Below are 16,899 nucleotides of genomic sequence, written 5' to 3'. Positions count from 1 at the left end.
AACCAGCCCAGAATGCAATTGTTGGAGATGGTTTATTGTTTGTAGTGAAGAAGAGAAGCAAGCATGGAGCTAGTTCTCGAGACAGAGAGAAAGAATCAGAGAGTTAAGATAATTTCTGTTGATTCCGGAATGTCTTGCATGCTTGTCGTGGCCTGCATTTTATAGGGAAAGAGGTTTCTCAAAAGAGAAACCTTTAACTAGTGAATCTGGCTTGCAGTGAGGGATTTACCCTTTTAGGGGTTTAAAGGTTTGGACCTTCGGATAAAAGAGAGTTCCCTGTGCACATGCTTGCTTTTGTGGCTGTGGGAGAGTTGTTTAAGCAATCAGTAAAGTGACTAATTACTGTACACGTTTTTTTTGTTGTTCACCTTAGTTCCCGAGTTTTAAACCCTTTAACCTTTTAACCCTTCAAGATGTTATGTATTCTTAGTCATTTTATTGAGACTTGAGCTACCTCCTTCATTGCAAAGGTTTATCAAACTCGAAAGTAACTTGCAACATATAAATAAAAATCGATTAAATACACAAATGGAAAAGTTTTAATAATTTAAATTGGATATGGACCACATTATGAATGCTAAATGTACTATATATATAATAATAAAATTTAAAATATACTTAACAATGAGGTGTGAACGTTACTAGGGTCTACATAGTTTTGGAAGTTAAAAGCCGAATATTTTGAATAAATTCACTTCCTTAAACTATTATAAGTGTATTCCTATCCATCAATGTACATTTGTTAATCAAGGAGGAATTTCATATATCTCTGGATCCCTAAACTAACAAAATATCCTTTACTTTTTTTTTTTATACATATGTTTTCTATGCGCGTTAAGCAACATCCTTCAAGCATGATATATGAAAAAAGGAAATGATCATCTATAAGAATCCTTTAACGTATTAAATGTAGGAGAAGTTTTGGGTCTTTATCAATCAATTCAATGGTTTGAGATTAGGTGATGCCCATATAAAATTCAAGAGGCACAAAAGAAGGGAAATAACTATAGAAAGATTGTATAAACTTTTTCATATGATAATATTGTTTTAAAAAAATTACAACATATTAACCAGTATTTCATTTTCTTTAATTTGAGAATGCTATTGCTATAGTTTTCTTAATTTTTAAATTTTTTTATTTTACAAGCTATAACGGTACATGATTTTGTAACGTACGTGATTATGTACGAGCACGTAATTACACAATATGCATTTTATTTTTGACACAAGTGTAAGGTTAAGTGATTATGTATAGGTACGTAATTACATAATATTAGTTGACTATCTATTACTAGTTTATTACGTGATTAAATGATTTTGAATACTAATTACGTGATTACATGATTTCAAAATAGTATTTTGTGAAAACCCACTAAGTGATTACATAATTACGTATTAACCATAACTGTAACAAAGAACAAAACATATAATCATAATATTTCAGAAAATAGATAATATTTCAGGTTTAAGCAGGTATTAAGTATAAATGTAATAGTAAAATTAACCAATCAACCTATAATAACCACGCAGTGTCATGTATTACAAATTTAATCATGTAATAAAACATAAACAATTAAGTTCTCATCATTGAATGTGTAACCATGTAATAAACATAACTCTAATAACATCAACTATAACAAATCATATTGAATTTGTAATCATGTAATGATTTGTATTGAATGTGTAATCATATATCCTGTAAAAAAATAAAAAATTAAGAAAACTATACCAATAGCCTACTCAAATTAAAGAAAATGAAGTATGATGTAATTTTTTTTTTTAAATTATTATCGTATGAAAAAGTTATAGCCGTTTGAAAATCGTGGAGGAAGTGAGTTTATGAGTTAACAATATAGGAGAAATCAAAATTATAACATTTCAATGAAGCGGTTTACAAGATAACGGAACTTGGAAATTTATATAAAATAAATATAGTTATGTATATTTATTTCAAATAGTTAGAATTCGACAATTATATAAAATAAATATAATCATTTATATTTATTTCAAACGTCCACAACTCAAAAATTTTATAAAATAAATATAATTACTTATATTTATTTCAAACTTTTATACGAATTACGACGTGTTACCATACGATCTCCACATATATTATTATCCGAGTCATTTTGATAACAAACAAACGAAGTCGATCCTAACAAGCGTACAACTCTATAATTATTTTGATAATTATCCATGACGCGAGACTACTATTGCGGCTATGCGACATTTATATGTATGTATGTATATATATATATATATATATATATATATATATATATATATATATATATATATATATATATATCTACATTTACATATACATGTGTACATCTTACGGAAACTACGACGAGTCGCGAAATGATTCATCGACGTACGTGACGACTACATGGAAATCGTACGACCACATACTACGAGTCTATAACGTGTATTATTATTATACGAACATTTGGTTATATACACGTACGGCCATTCGAGACGACTAACATGATTCATAAATATATTATATTTATATGCATATATAAATATACATTCTAAATCTCTCGGAAAACTAAGTTGTTTCCAAGAGTTAGTATTTATCACCGGCTATAAACGGGATTAAACAAGCATAGCATTATCATTTCCACCAAGTTAACAACATCTTTCCATCGAATCATTGGTTAACGATTCGGTAGAGCTCGGTGACACGTAGTTTAGCTACATTGTTAGTAGAATCTTATGAGCTTATTCCTTGGTAGGAATGTATAGATTGCATGCTTAACGGGTTTATGTCTTGAAAATGATATATGTCATACCCTGGCTTTGCGGAAGCGTGGGTTTGGTGTGACTTCTTAATACCATAGCTTAATCACAACAAAGCTATATGAAAATAAAACCGCGATAATCATCCATTACTTCAAGTTTTAAAAGTAAAATACCACAAACTTTGTTTTCAAACGTCGACACATGCAATGAAAAATACAACACATCAAAATAAAATTTTGTTCGAAAGACGCAACCACAAACATGAAATAAACATAGCTTAAGACTTATGACTCGTCCAGGTAAAAGCCACAACCCCTTAAACTTGGATGACATCACCCTTCTTACGCAACTTGAAAACATAGCATACCTCGCCAGATCCCTAATTCCCTGAAATACATGTAAGTTTGAAAAATCAACAAAAATGTTGAGCGAGTTCAAGTAAAGTGAGTATGTAAAACCTTTGTAAGTATAAAAACCCTGGTATGTAGCAAATAAGGAAATAAAGAGATCACCAATGGTTTGCAAGGCCATTGATATGTGTGAAGTGTAGTAGGAAGACTCAAACGTAGCAGATTTTTGCGTCGGGTACCAAGTCACCCCGAGGTCCGTACTGTTGGGCCTGGGGCTGGGCTCGCTACACCCAGATAGATCTACCGCTAAAGACCCTCGGTCCTACACTGAGGATTAATGGCCTCCAGTTCCCGCCCATCCACTCACATGATCTAAGTAGTAACCCTCCTTACGCTAACCATACCATGTAAAAGTATCCGTAATCATAGTAACATGTATTTCACCCCCGAAGTATAAAAACTGAAAACAGTTAAGAGAAAAGGGGGGCATGAACTCACTTAAGTGCGTCTCGAAATAGTAATCTCCCAGTCAACCTGCTGCGTGACGACCTACACGTACTAACTTCTATTAGACGGACGACCGTGCCTTGGCTTAAGGTTTTAACGTTTTTGGAAAATAGTTAGACAATTATTTCGTATTTACACTTCGTAATTATGTATTAATTATATTCCTTCCCAAGGATGGGGGCTTTAATACATGTGGGTTTGTATAATTCCAAGAATATATTATTAAGTCTCACTTAATAAAATATATTTTAATTCATTTGTCTAAAATATTCTACTTCCAAAATATAAATATTTTTCCCAAAACCATTATATTTTATTCCATACAATTTTCCAAAATAAAACTTTTATCAAATTACGCATTTAAGAGTATTTTCTGAAAATACATAAGTTACATTTTATGGTTCGTGTGGTAATAATAATACCGGTGTAATTTAAATTTTTATTGTGAGGGCGTTAATATTATTTTGGAGTCGTTACTGTTCAGTGTATTCCAGTAATATTATTTTTACTCTAAAAATAATATTTATGTAGTTCACAAAATAATCATAAAATCGCACAAGCATTTTTCTGTGAAATATATATTCTAAATATTTCTTTAACAAGTTTTATTTATGAAAATCCACCTCCGACACTTGGTTATTTTGTAATAAAAATTCATGGCGAATTTTTATTTGGAAAAATAAGTTAAAAATATATTCATAACACTTGTTGTAAAAATATTTTCCAAGTGCTATATTTCATGAAAAATTTCCCCAGAGTTTCCTCTGTAACTGGAGGTGGCCACGCTTACAAGCGTATCATTTTCTTTTAACAACTCAATCAATCAATTTTCAATCATCAATATTCAATATCAAGACATCAAACTAGTAAAAAATATGCATATATTGCAAACACATGAACTTGTAAGTTGTGTAAAAGTATGTAGTAACTTTCCAATATTTTTAGTAGATCTTTCTATTTCTAAATATAAAATCGGTTTCTTGGAAATCTTATCTTTAAAGAAAATGTAACTTTACATCTTCTTAGTCATAAATTATAAAAATATTTCTTTGTTAAAACCTTTTGTCACACAAGTGTTTACACACTTGTTTGTTCACAAAAATGCTTTTATTTCATGAAAGATCCGGCTTTTAAACGTGACTGCATCTTACACTTGGTTCTTCGAAAATACCACTTCTAGATCTTTAGATCTACTAGTTTAGAATTTAATTTTACAAGAAAAACTTTTTTACACAAGTTCATGTTTATGTATGAAAGGGTTCGTCATCTTGTAACTTTCCTACTTAACATAATGCTAGTTCATGTTCCATGAACATGATCTAGCGTGGTTAGATGACGATCCGTTCCACTACTAGCAACCAACAACATAAAATAACCATAACTAAACAAGATTCATGAGTTTTACACCATTATTTACTCTTTAACCAACAAGTTTATCATTCTTACAAGACTTTTAGCTTTGATCTTTAGTGTTCTCGATTTTTATCCGTTAAATTTCTTATTAACCACCTTAGACAAGATCAAGAGGGTGTTTAGAATCACTTATAACTAGCTCAAGGCTAGGGAAGAATCAAAGCGAAAACTAGGTGGATAAAAGCAATGTAGAGAGGTCCTTGTGATTCCGTAAGCACCGGGCCTCCTTGTATGAACTCTAGCACACTTGTATGTATGTGAAATTGCAAGATCGAAGTTTGAAAGTGATGATGGGTGGGTGTGTGGGTTCGGCCGATTGCAAGGAGAGGGAGAACAAAATTTTTATGTGGTGTGGTTATGAATGAAATGGTGGACACTTGGTTAAATTTATAAACCGTTCAACTTACTTGACCAATGGATAATGTGTTCTCTAGATATAGGACATGCATGATTAAAATAATCAAAACTTTGTGGTGTGTGTTCCCTATGGGAACCGATCAGATCAAATGGGGGGGGGGTATGGTTTGATTTTAACTAGCTTGTTAGGTGATATTTAGTTTAGTTAGGAGGTTAAACTAATTACTAGTGTGTTATGTATTATAGCGGGTGTTAGGGTATTCGGGGATCCTAACTGGCTTAGAAAAGGAAAAACAGCATCATTGACAATATTTTTATGTTCCGGGTAAAGTCCGGTTGTTCGGTTGGATACTGATCCGCTAAAGTGCTTAATAAGCATTTAAAGTGTCTTTAATGTTATTTTTAGTGACACAATGAATTCCTGACACTTTGGAAAGTGTCTAGTATTATTTTCCCATGTTTTTGCACTTTACTAGTTAGCTTAAATGCTGAATTTTGTATTAAAGTGCAGGATTTTGTGTTTAAAACATGTTTTGGGCCCATCTGGTCACTATTACTATCACCTAGTGACGCAGTCTTACAATTCTCACCTCCCTACACTCCCTACCAGTGTAGTAATCTATTCCCGGCTCATACTGGCCTCAGAGACAGTGTCTGTCTAGTGCTGGCTATGTCAGCATATCTACTGGGTTATCCGTTCATTGTGCTAACTGCGCCTTTGTGCATCAGTAATAAATGAAGTGACAGTGATAAAGTATGATGCATGAATATGTATGTATCAGAAATCAAGAAGCAGTTTAACCACCATTGTAAGCAAGCCCAGTAATTAAGCATCAATTAAATATAAATTAATCGTACGGATACCTGAAATTTTTAGGGTTGTCACATTCTCCCCCCGTTAAGAAAATTTCGTCCTCGAAATTTGTACTACCTTAACTTCTTATGGTTACGTCACACATGTATATATATAAATAATATCGACGTAGATAATCAACAAACCGAATCAAACCTTACTCACATTTGGTGAGTCCAAGAATATATAACAACCCGAATTCTAGGGTTAAAAAGGTGTGTGCTCATAGCAGTTGAGGTCAAAGGTACAAGACGTACTTGACGTATAGCCTAGTGTAAACCAGCTAGCAGGGGAGTCCACAAAATGGGAGCCTTTACTAATAAGGCGCTCAAACGATCGATCGCAATACGCACGCGAGTTTTCACGAAACGTAGCACCCGTTATATGAATTCAAAAATCATCAACTCAAATGAAATAGTAAAATGAGCTGTCAATTCCCGAGTAGACGAGTGGTAAGGTTCAGTGTGTTGAACATTTTGAATTGCGAGAATATGCCGAGTGAATACAAGCGAACCTGGTGTATCCTTGCCTTGATTTGTAGTTGTATCAGAAATGTTTAAATGGCAGGTCAAACGAAAGGATATGCAGTTTTGTGTGAAACGGTTGACCATGATTAGCACAAGCTACAAGTTCGTAATGACACCACAAGGTGTCGCAATGACATAATTTCATAATAGCGGTGACTGAACAAGTTCACCGTGTTTGAGACCAGATGAAGGTGTACCGAAACAAGCCGGAAGATTTGATTTACACAAGGTCATAAAGTTTTCAGTTGAACACGGAATCATCAAAGAGCCACTGTTTTGATCGAAGATGAAAAAGTATTAAGTACTGCAAGGCATTTGATTGACAACGAATGGATCGTTAGGAGGTACTTTGTGCTTATGAAATGAATATATGTACCAGTGCCTCAACACACAATTGCGTTAAGACTGCTTCGATCGGGGATATCAAAATGGATTGTTAACAAATAAATAGGCAATTAAATCCGTGTATGAAATGAGTAACCCAATTAGCGCAAGCTTCAATTTTGTGAAAGTATCACTGCAAGGTATCGAAATCAATCAACGATTTAGTGGAGTCATAGACCAAACACGTCTACTACGACTCAAAACAAAAGAATCTGTGCCAAAGTATTAGAATATGATGCTCTCAATACATCATATGGCGTCTTAAATCAAACATGTGAACTGGATAAGTTCAAGCAATTGAACTTAGTTTCAACGTAACCCAACAATAAACGTACATATCAACAAGGGAATCTTGGCATGACAGCAAACATGTAACTTGAAAGAAAGCGGTTTCAAGAAAGTGTGTTGACTTGTTAACAAAAGAGTCAATAATGACAAGAATGTAGGTCATTCGAATCACAAACCAGTAATTAGGTTTAGCAACGTGATATCTGAACTTTAATGAAGCGTTTATTCGAAATGAAACCGCATGCGTAGCAAATGGTGCCTGGGTTATATATAAGTTTTCAAGTGATGAAGCGATGTGTTTCTACCAAAAGGAAGAAGTGACCAAGTATACGAAGCAAACGTGTGTTCGCTCTCAGCAAAGGAAATCAACGTGATGCAACTACTTTGAGGGGAGTAGAAATGCAAATATCTACTCGTTAGAAGTGAAAATGAAGACTTCAACGGAAGAAAATTTAAGTACTTTCGGTTTCGTTAACTGCAATGACAAGTTTGTCAAGTTAATGATGTTTGATTGAGTTGACAGATATGGTTCCTAAGTAAAACCCTTACGAGTTTGGTCCTGGGTTCCCTAAGGTCCTAGATATAGGTTTTCTTGATTCTCTTAATTTCGTATCCCGTGTAGATCCGGTTTGTACATTGTGTTGGAAGCACCATTTTGTTTATGTCACAATTTCATCCTGGTATACTTTCTTCCTGAATTTACTGCTAACGACGCTCGATCGTCGACCAGTCGGGTAATAGTAGTTGCGTCCTCACAGTCAGTTATGTAAGAAGTTTGTTAATCCATAGCAAGAGTCACCGACTCTGGTGGGTTAGCTCGTTCGGCTCCTGGTAGTTGATGTTTTCTTGAAGATTATCATCCTTCTTTTTGACAAGCAGAATGGGGTTACCCAAAAGGGAATTTTGGTCTGTTATCTTCCTTCTCTATCAACTTCTGAAACTACACTATCAATTCTTGCATCCCCGAAGGTGTAAGTCGTTGAGGGGTATTGACTGCAGGTGCGACGCCTGGAATCAATCTGATGCGAAACTTGACTAGCTGTGGAGGAGAAAATTCTGGCAAATCCTCGAGGAAGACCTTAGGATATTTCCTTGTCATAGGAATATCTTCGTGCTTTGGTTCTTCGGGTCCTCCTGTCCCCAACATGGACCAAGAAACAACATATTCTTTATGCAACATCCTTCATGCCTTCAAGCAATTTGCTATTTATAGAGGCGTATCCTGCTTCATGAGTCACGATTGCTTCGTCGTTCGACTTCGGGATGCGGATAACGATCTTCGCTTGGTTGCTCAACCGCGGGTCCATCCTAGTTACTACGTCGAGGCCGTTTATTAACCAGTCTTATCAAGAGTGGGTCGTCTAACTTACCTTCTACTAAGCTAAGTATATTCCTAAATTCATGAGATGCGAGGCTATGGTCGGCACTAGTATCAAATAACATGGATGCAAAAATTTTGGGTTGATAAAGAACGTACCAGTAACCATATCTGGATCTTGGCATGCTTCACGAGCTCCGATGTTGGATGCTCCTTCATGGTCTTGGTTAATCTCCTTTGGGCAATCTTTCCCAAGTTGCCCCATACCACCGCAGTTATAACATCCCTTACCTTCCTTTCCACTTTTCATCTCCTGCCAACACGTTTCCCTGTTGTGTCCCACTTTGCCACAGTTGTCACACTTCCTATTACTGCATTGCCCGGTATGATGGCGCTGGCATTCTTCGCACTTAGGTAGTTTACCCATGTACTTCTTTTCCCTTTTGGCCTTGTTCTTTTTATTTGCCCGATCACCTCCTTGAAATTCACTTAGCTTTCTTTTGTTCTTCTCAGATGTCTCCACTGGAGTTTCCTTCTTCTCGTCCAAGATTGAAAGTTTTACTAATCTATGTGCTTCCTTAGTGAGCTCCAAGCTTATCATATGAGCAATCATAGGTGTTGGTGGCGTTGATACCATCATCAAACTCAAGGCTTGAGGTGTCAGTTCCCAAATGGATTGCTCCATTCTCTTCAGCTCGGGTTCCACTAGGTACGGAACGACTCGCGACAAATCGTAAAGCCTTCGGACGTGCTCCACCACATTTGGACCTTCCTTCTGTAGTTTCCAGAATTCTAATTCCAGCCTTTGGATATCTATCTGAAAACAATACTCCTTATGCATTATTTCCTTCAGCTCGCTCCATGACATCGCATATGCTACAGCCTCGCCCAATTCTCGAACCTTAAAGGTCCCACCATAACAGAGCCCCATCTTGTAGCAATCCGGAAACGTAGGGGACTTATTGCTCTGGCGTACAACCACACGTTCGCACAACGGCGTCCACATTCTTAGCCCATTTTACAAAAGCTATGGCACCTCCTGTGCCACCAAAGTTCAGGGGTTTGCATTCTAGAAAATGCTGGTAGGTACGACCTGTATTCAAGAAATCATCATCACAATAGGTATTAGCAAGGCACTTTGGGGATTTTTCAAACGTGTCGTAATGCGTCTTGGATGACTTAAACATTACCGTTAGGTAGGTTTCTCCTTGAGGTACCTTCGCTGTGTTTGTAGCGAAGAACCTTGTGCTGAGCTCTGACTCGTGAGGCGTGTGCCAACCATTCTGCCTAGGTCAGTCGAGTGATCTCTTGATGCGACATCTTCTAGGAAGGAGTTCAGGTTAGTTAGGTTTCTTCTAATCAGGGAATGTAAATAGTCATTTGGAATCACATGCATTCGCACGTATTTAAATCATCATATTACACATCACGCAATACTGCAAGCAAGCAATTGGAATCATGTTTACCGAAAGTATAACAAACAAACACGTATATCTCAATCATAGCACATTCCTGTTGTATTGATAGCACGTTTTACGATTAGGTTTTCATTAAACAGGTAAGCACATTGCGTCATGATCATAGCATCAGCATGAAATTTGGGGGTTATGTTTAATGAGAGTATAGCAAGTAAGCACGTAGTATTAAAAATTTTAGCGCGCACATAAGTATTACTGATCGTATTTATCAAGGACATAGTGACTGAGCTTTCGTTGGTTATTGGCCACAAAGTATTGTCGCATGTTTAATGATAATTGGCTCCCATCGTTTTCCGGCCACAATTTCATTGTCTTACAAAATGTATCACATTATCAGGGTCACCGGGTCACCCTACCCTTGCCCAACAAGTATATCAGCATATCTAAATTACCTAGTCAGACGTGGTCTTCAAAAATCTTCACAATCTCGGCTCATCATTAGTGTCTTTACCCAAATGTAATGCAATCCGCATAGTCCAGAAATCAACCATACTGGTGACTGAGGTGGAGGAGGAACGAAAAGTAAATTGTTACCCTGAGTGGAATCCTCCTCGAGCTTGTGTATGCGTCGAAACAATTAGCTGATCTGCCGCTTGGCAGTAAAGGAATGAGCATCAAAATCCCGTGTATGGTGTAATGGCAACGGTCGAGAGCGCAAAAGGAAACTTGATGTATGTGGCGGATCGAAGTATGCTGGCAATAGACGGGGTGTCTTGCATAGACTTTTCAGACAATATGCTGTCTTGTGATGTAGGCACCTAAATCACGTTTTTGGTTATGTAACGTTTTGCATTTGAAGTTGCCCATTGTGGTGTCAGCTCAAGCTTCAACATTCCGCGACTCATATCCTCAAACTACAGTTGATGTTACAGGAGCAACTCATTTCGTGTGTGGCCTCCATAATGTGAGGGATGATAAGGGTCTAAAGTTAGCATAGTGTGTTTATAGGAACCATCAAATCGGCTTATCGAGCGTTATAGAGGTGAATGTAGCAAGCGGTGCGGCCCGTAGAAAATGCTGCTATAGCAAAAAAGGAACGTTATACGGGTGCCGACTTGGAGCATCTCTCCGGGGTGCGGGCATGTCCTGAAAGAAAGTGATAGACATGATGGCGCAATGGGCGTCGGTCTTCACAGGTGAAAGGAGCGATGTCAGCGGTTGCGGGTGTAAAAACAAACATCTCAACAAATGAGGAGATTGCCCGATGCAGGTAGATATAAGGGGTGCAATGTCTGGCAGACCAAAAAGAAACAGGATCGTGATTACGTAAAAGTGTAGGTCCGGCAGGCGTACATCAAGCTGACCCAAATGGTGTAGAAGCTAGCTCAAGAGCAGGCTCTGGGTCGTGTAACGTGTGGTGAGCATCAGTGGTAAGTGTGGGAAACAAAGGTGCATCCATAGGAACTGAAACAGGGGCTGAAACGGGTGCCACAGGGGGCGTAACAGGTACCATGAAAGGCGGGAAGTCATCGTCATCATCTATCCACCCATTACGGGTGTGGGCGTTTCGTGGATCAATATGGGTCACAAAAGGTGCACGGTCGATCATTACCGGCACAGGATCAGGAAGTGGGGTGACAACAGGATCTGCTAACAAGAGTGGAGCATCAGCATGAGCATCAACAGCACGATTATCCTCCAATTATGGAGCAACAATAGGATGATTATCAGTAGGTATATCATCAATGAAAGGAGCAACAACAGGTGCATCGACATGATTAGGGTCATGCTATAATGCGGGGTCAGGAGCAACAACTGGCTCAGGGGCCACAGCAGACTCCGGATCATCAAAATCCATGTCAAAGTCAGCTGGATCAGCAAACACAGGATCGACAGGGGCTACGGGATCCTCCATGGGCTAATCTAAATGAATAAACTCAATGTCATGATCGGGATCAAAGCCAGGCGGAAAAACAGGATCCGAATCGTCGTCAATTTCATGACCAAACTCAAAGCTAGGGGCAGGGGCAGGTGCAGCGGATGATGCCATATCAGGGTCTGTGTCGTGCGAATGATGTTGCACTCCCTGCGTGTGCGAAGGTGCAGATGCCACAGACTCAAAGGAGTCTGGAACAGGTGAATGGGCGGGTGCCTCCTCTGCAGAAGCATCAGCAAGAAGTAGGGGATCACCAGGAGCAATATGGGCCTCGCCCTCAAAGTCATCCTCGAGTGGGTCCTCCTCAAACAAGTCGACGTCGTCGTCGGAAGCAATATCGAGAAGCATATCAATAACAGGGTAGGAAGCAAGGGGCACAGGAGCAGGGATCACCGCGAGTGGCAAATCCCCAACAAGATGGCCATCAGCAGGCTCTATTACGACATCGGGCAGCGCAAAAGGGCTGGAAGTCGTCATCGTCCGTGCTGGTAGTATCTGAAGTATACACCTTGTGCTCTGATGAAACTATGTCGTCTGATACTATAGGCATGGGGTCTGTAGTGTCCGACCCTCCAGTATCAGATGAAGGCATGACGTCTGTAACACAAACACACATGTGCACAATCAATCAATCATATAATCAAATAAACATGTAGGTCAACAATGAGCAATCAAGTAATCCTACTAGTCCCACTAGACTACCTCCCAGCCTCCCCGATTGAATCTCCTAGTCTCTCCGACTAATTCCCTCAGTCTCCCCGACTGAATCTCCTAGTCTCCCCGACTTATTCCCTCAGTCTCCCCGAATAAATCTCCTAGTCTCCCCGACTAATTCCCTCAGTCTCCCCGACTAAATCCCTTAGTCTCCCCGACTGAATCCCTCAGTCACCCCAACTGAATCCCTCAGTCTCCCCGACTGAATCCCTCAGTCTCCCCGACTGAATCCCTCAGTCTCCCCGACTGACCCATAACTTTAAAAAAGTGCTCAACATTTGTTTTGTAAAAACGTTTTGTATCCGGGATCTGGATGTAATGTATGCAATGTAAAAATGTTTTCGTGAGAGCCCTAGTGATCATAGTCTAGACTCGAGAAGGAATCCTAGTTCGCTATGATCAAAGCCCTGATAGCAAGCTGTCACACCCTGTCTTTGCGGAAGCGTGGGTTTATTTGGTGTGACTTCTTAATACCATAGCTTAATCACAACAAAGCTATATGAAAATAAAACCGTGATAATCATCCATTACTTCAAGTTTTAAAAGTAAAATACCACAAACTTTGTTTTCAAACGTCGACACATGCAACGAAAAATACAACACATCAAAATAAAATTTTGTTCGAAAGACGCAACCACAAACATGAAATAAACACAGCTTAAGACTTATGACTCGTCCAGGTAAAATCCACAACCCCTTAAACTTGGATGACATCACCCTTCTTACGCAACTTGAAAACATAGCATACCTCGCCAGATCCCTAATTCCCTGAAATACATGTAAGTTTGAAAAATCAACAAAAATGTTGAGCGAGTTCATGTAAAGTGAGTATGTAAAACCTTTGTAAGTATAAAAACCCTGGTATATTTCAAATAAAGAAATAAAGAGATCACCAATGGTTTGCAAGGCCATTGATATGTGTGAAGTGTAGTAGGAAGACTCAAACCTAGCAGATTTTTGCGTCGGGTACCAAGTCACCCCGAGGTCCGTACTGTTGGGCCTGGGGCTGGGCTCGCTACACCCAGATAGATCTACCGCTAAAGACCCTCGGTCCTACACTGAGGATTAATGGCCTCCAGTTCCCGCCTACCCACTCACATGATCTAAGTAGTAACCCTCCTTACGCTAACCATACCATGTAAAAGTATTCGTAATCATAGTAATATGTATTTCACCCCCGAAGTATAAAAAGTGAAAACAGTTAAGAGAAAAAGGGGGCATGAACTCACTGAAGTGCGTCTCTCGAAATAGTAACCTCCCAGTCAACCTGCTGCGTAACGACCTACACGTACTAACTTCTATTAGACGGACGGCCGTGCCTTGGCTTAAGGTTTTAACGTTTTTGGGAAATAGTTAGACAACTATTTCGTATTTAAACTTTGTAATTATGTATTAATTATATTCCTTCCCAAGGATGGGGGCTTTAATACATGTGAGTTTGTATAATTCCAAGAATATATTATTAAGTCTCACTTAATAAAATATATTTTAATTCATTTGTCTAAAATATTCTACTTCCAAAATATAAATATTTTTTCCGAAAAACATTATATTTTATTCTATACAATTTTCCAAAATAATACTTTTATCAAATTACGCATTTAAGTGTATTTTCTGAAAATACATAAGTTACATTTTATGGTTCGTGTGGTAATAATAATACCGGTGTAATTTAAATTTTTATTGTGAGGGCGTTAGTATTATTTTGGAGTCATTACTGTTCAGTGTATTCCAGTAATATTATTTTTACTCTAAAAATAATCATAAAATCCCAAAAGCATTTTTCTGTGAAATATATATTCTAAATATTTCTTTAACAAGTTTTATTTATGAAAATCCACCTCCGGTACTTGGTTATTTTGTAATAAAAATTCATGGCGAATTTTATTTGGAAAAATAAGTTAAAAATATATTCATAACACTTGTTGTAAAAATATTTTCGAAGTGCTATATTTCTGGAAAAATTTCGCCAGAGTTTCCTCTGTAACTGGAGGTGGCTGTGACACCCCCAAAATTGCACACGCGGAGTACCACCGCTTGGAGGCGTGACATGACCAGGATCAAGCCATCAATCATATTGAACATAGTATATAATAATCAAAGAAGTTCGTAAAACCCAATTCAATACAATTGATGTTCAAACCAAACATAGTTAAGTAGCGGAAGCATAAGTATGTAAACCCAAAGTAAATCATAAGTTCAAATATTCGAAACGTTAAACATAGTATCCATGATCTGTGCTCCACAACGACCTGCTCCTTCCTAGTGCAAGCTCCATAAGTACCTAAGGTCCTGCAAGGCATGCAGCAGAGAGTCAACAACTAGTTGAGCGAGTTCACAGTTAATAGTTCAGAAATAGTATAGTGTGAGTAGTAGTATGTTCGTTCGTTATGTCCTGTATCGTATTAGTTTCCATTGCGGCCTCCCAGTCAGGTATGCGAAGATATTAGGGGATATTTTTCCCAAGTATTCTAGACTAGGTTTATTTGTATCGCGGCCTCCCAGGCAGGTGTGCGAAGATTAGTAAATTTAGTTCGCGGCCTTCCTAAGGCAGGTGTGCGAAGTCAGTCATAATATCGCGGCCAACCCTTGGCAGGTGTGCGAAGATCAGTTCAACAAGTGTTACTAGTCTAGTTGTATCTTATCATTAGGTTCTACCATCTGAGTGTAAACAATAATTCATCAAATCCCATTCCCACCCGGGAACCCCATGCCTTGGCTGTGTGAACTCACCTTGGGTTTGCTCGGTATGCTAAGTATGTGCTCGAAGTAAATCAATCACGTCCTAAATACGTACGTATGCATAATCAGTTTATATCCAAGTTGTTCACGTATAGGTATGATCATAGAAGTACTACTATGTAACCGTTATCACATAAGTCATGCACATCACTTAACAGCAGTTAGTTAATACAGTTAACTTCTAACAGAGTCTAACTAAGTTACTGTGCAGTTAACCAAGTTGACGAATCACAGGTTGGCGAAACACAATGTGATATCCCTAATACATCATGCAAACAATCCGAACAAAACATGATAGCCGATCAATACCATTCATAACCGATTCACAAGAACGTCATCAATCATACACACTTTATCATTGTCAACAATGACATAAACACACAAAACAATTTACGGAGCTAATCACACTAACCGGAATAGATGAAAGCAAGAACGGGATTGATCTAGAGGGATTCAAGGTTGCCGTCACACTGAGAAAGCTCTAGGGTTTTCTTGTTTTGCCAAAACGTATCAAACATAGGTCTGGGTGTGTGTATATACGTGTTTTACCGTAATGGGCCCGTAGCTGGGCCTCAACGAATCTGGGCCGGCGAATCAAGTTCTATTTCGTCGACACTGAGTTGGCGAAACAGGCTTGTCTCGTTGAGTGGTCCTTGGCGAATCACAACTCTGATTCGTCGAGTTGTGCTTGGCGAAACACACTTGTGTTTCGTCGGGTTGTTCAAGTGTTAACAGTTTAAGTTTATCAACAGATTTCAAGTTATACAATCAAACACATAATCATGCAAATCACAAGACACTTTATTATATCACAACGTGTACATTACAAGTCAATCAAGTCAAACACTTAAACAGTCAAAGTCAACGTGCATTAAATGCGAAAGTGAAAGTCGAAAGTTCGAGTTGTCACATTATCCCCAACTTAAAAGAAATTTCGTCCCGAAATTTGGTACGTACCCACTGAGGAAGCTAGATAGGTTGCATCGTTCACTGGTTTTCCTGGGGTGTCACATCCTCCCCCCGTTGATCTCGAATTTCGTCCCGAAATTCCGCGGTAGTAGCTTCGGCCTCAGTAGTGGTTGTATTGGTTTCGAATAACTGGGGATACTTTTCTGTCATCTGGTCTTCGCATTCCCAGGTGTACTCTGGGCCACGACGGGAGTTCCAACGAACTCAAACAAGAGGGATCCTCTTGTTTTTGAGGACCTTAACATCTCGGTCCGTGATTTCAACTGGCTCCTCGACGAACTGCAACCGCTCGTCGATAGTGAGTTCCTTAAAAGGAACTATGAGGGTCTCATCTGACAGGCACTTCTTCAGATTCGACACGTGAAAGACATTGTGAAC

Source organism: Helianthus annuus, chromosome 16 (assembly GCF_002127325.2).
Source record: "Helianthus annuus cultivar XRQ/B chromosome 16, HanXRQr2.0-SUNRISE, whole genome shotgun sequence".
Classification (NCBI taxonomy): Eukaryota; Viridiplantae; Streptophyta; class Magnoliopsida; order Asterales; family Asteraceae; genus Helianthus; species Helianthus annuus.
Note: the sequence above shows the minus strand (reverse complement) of the source record.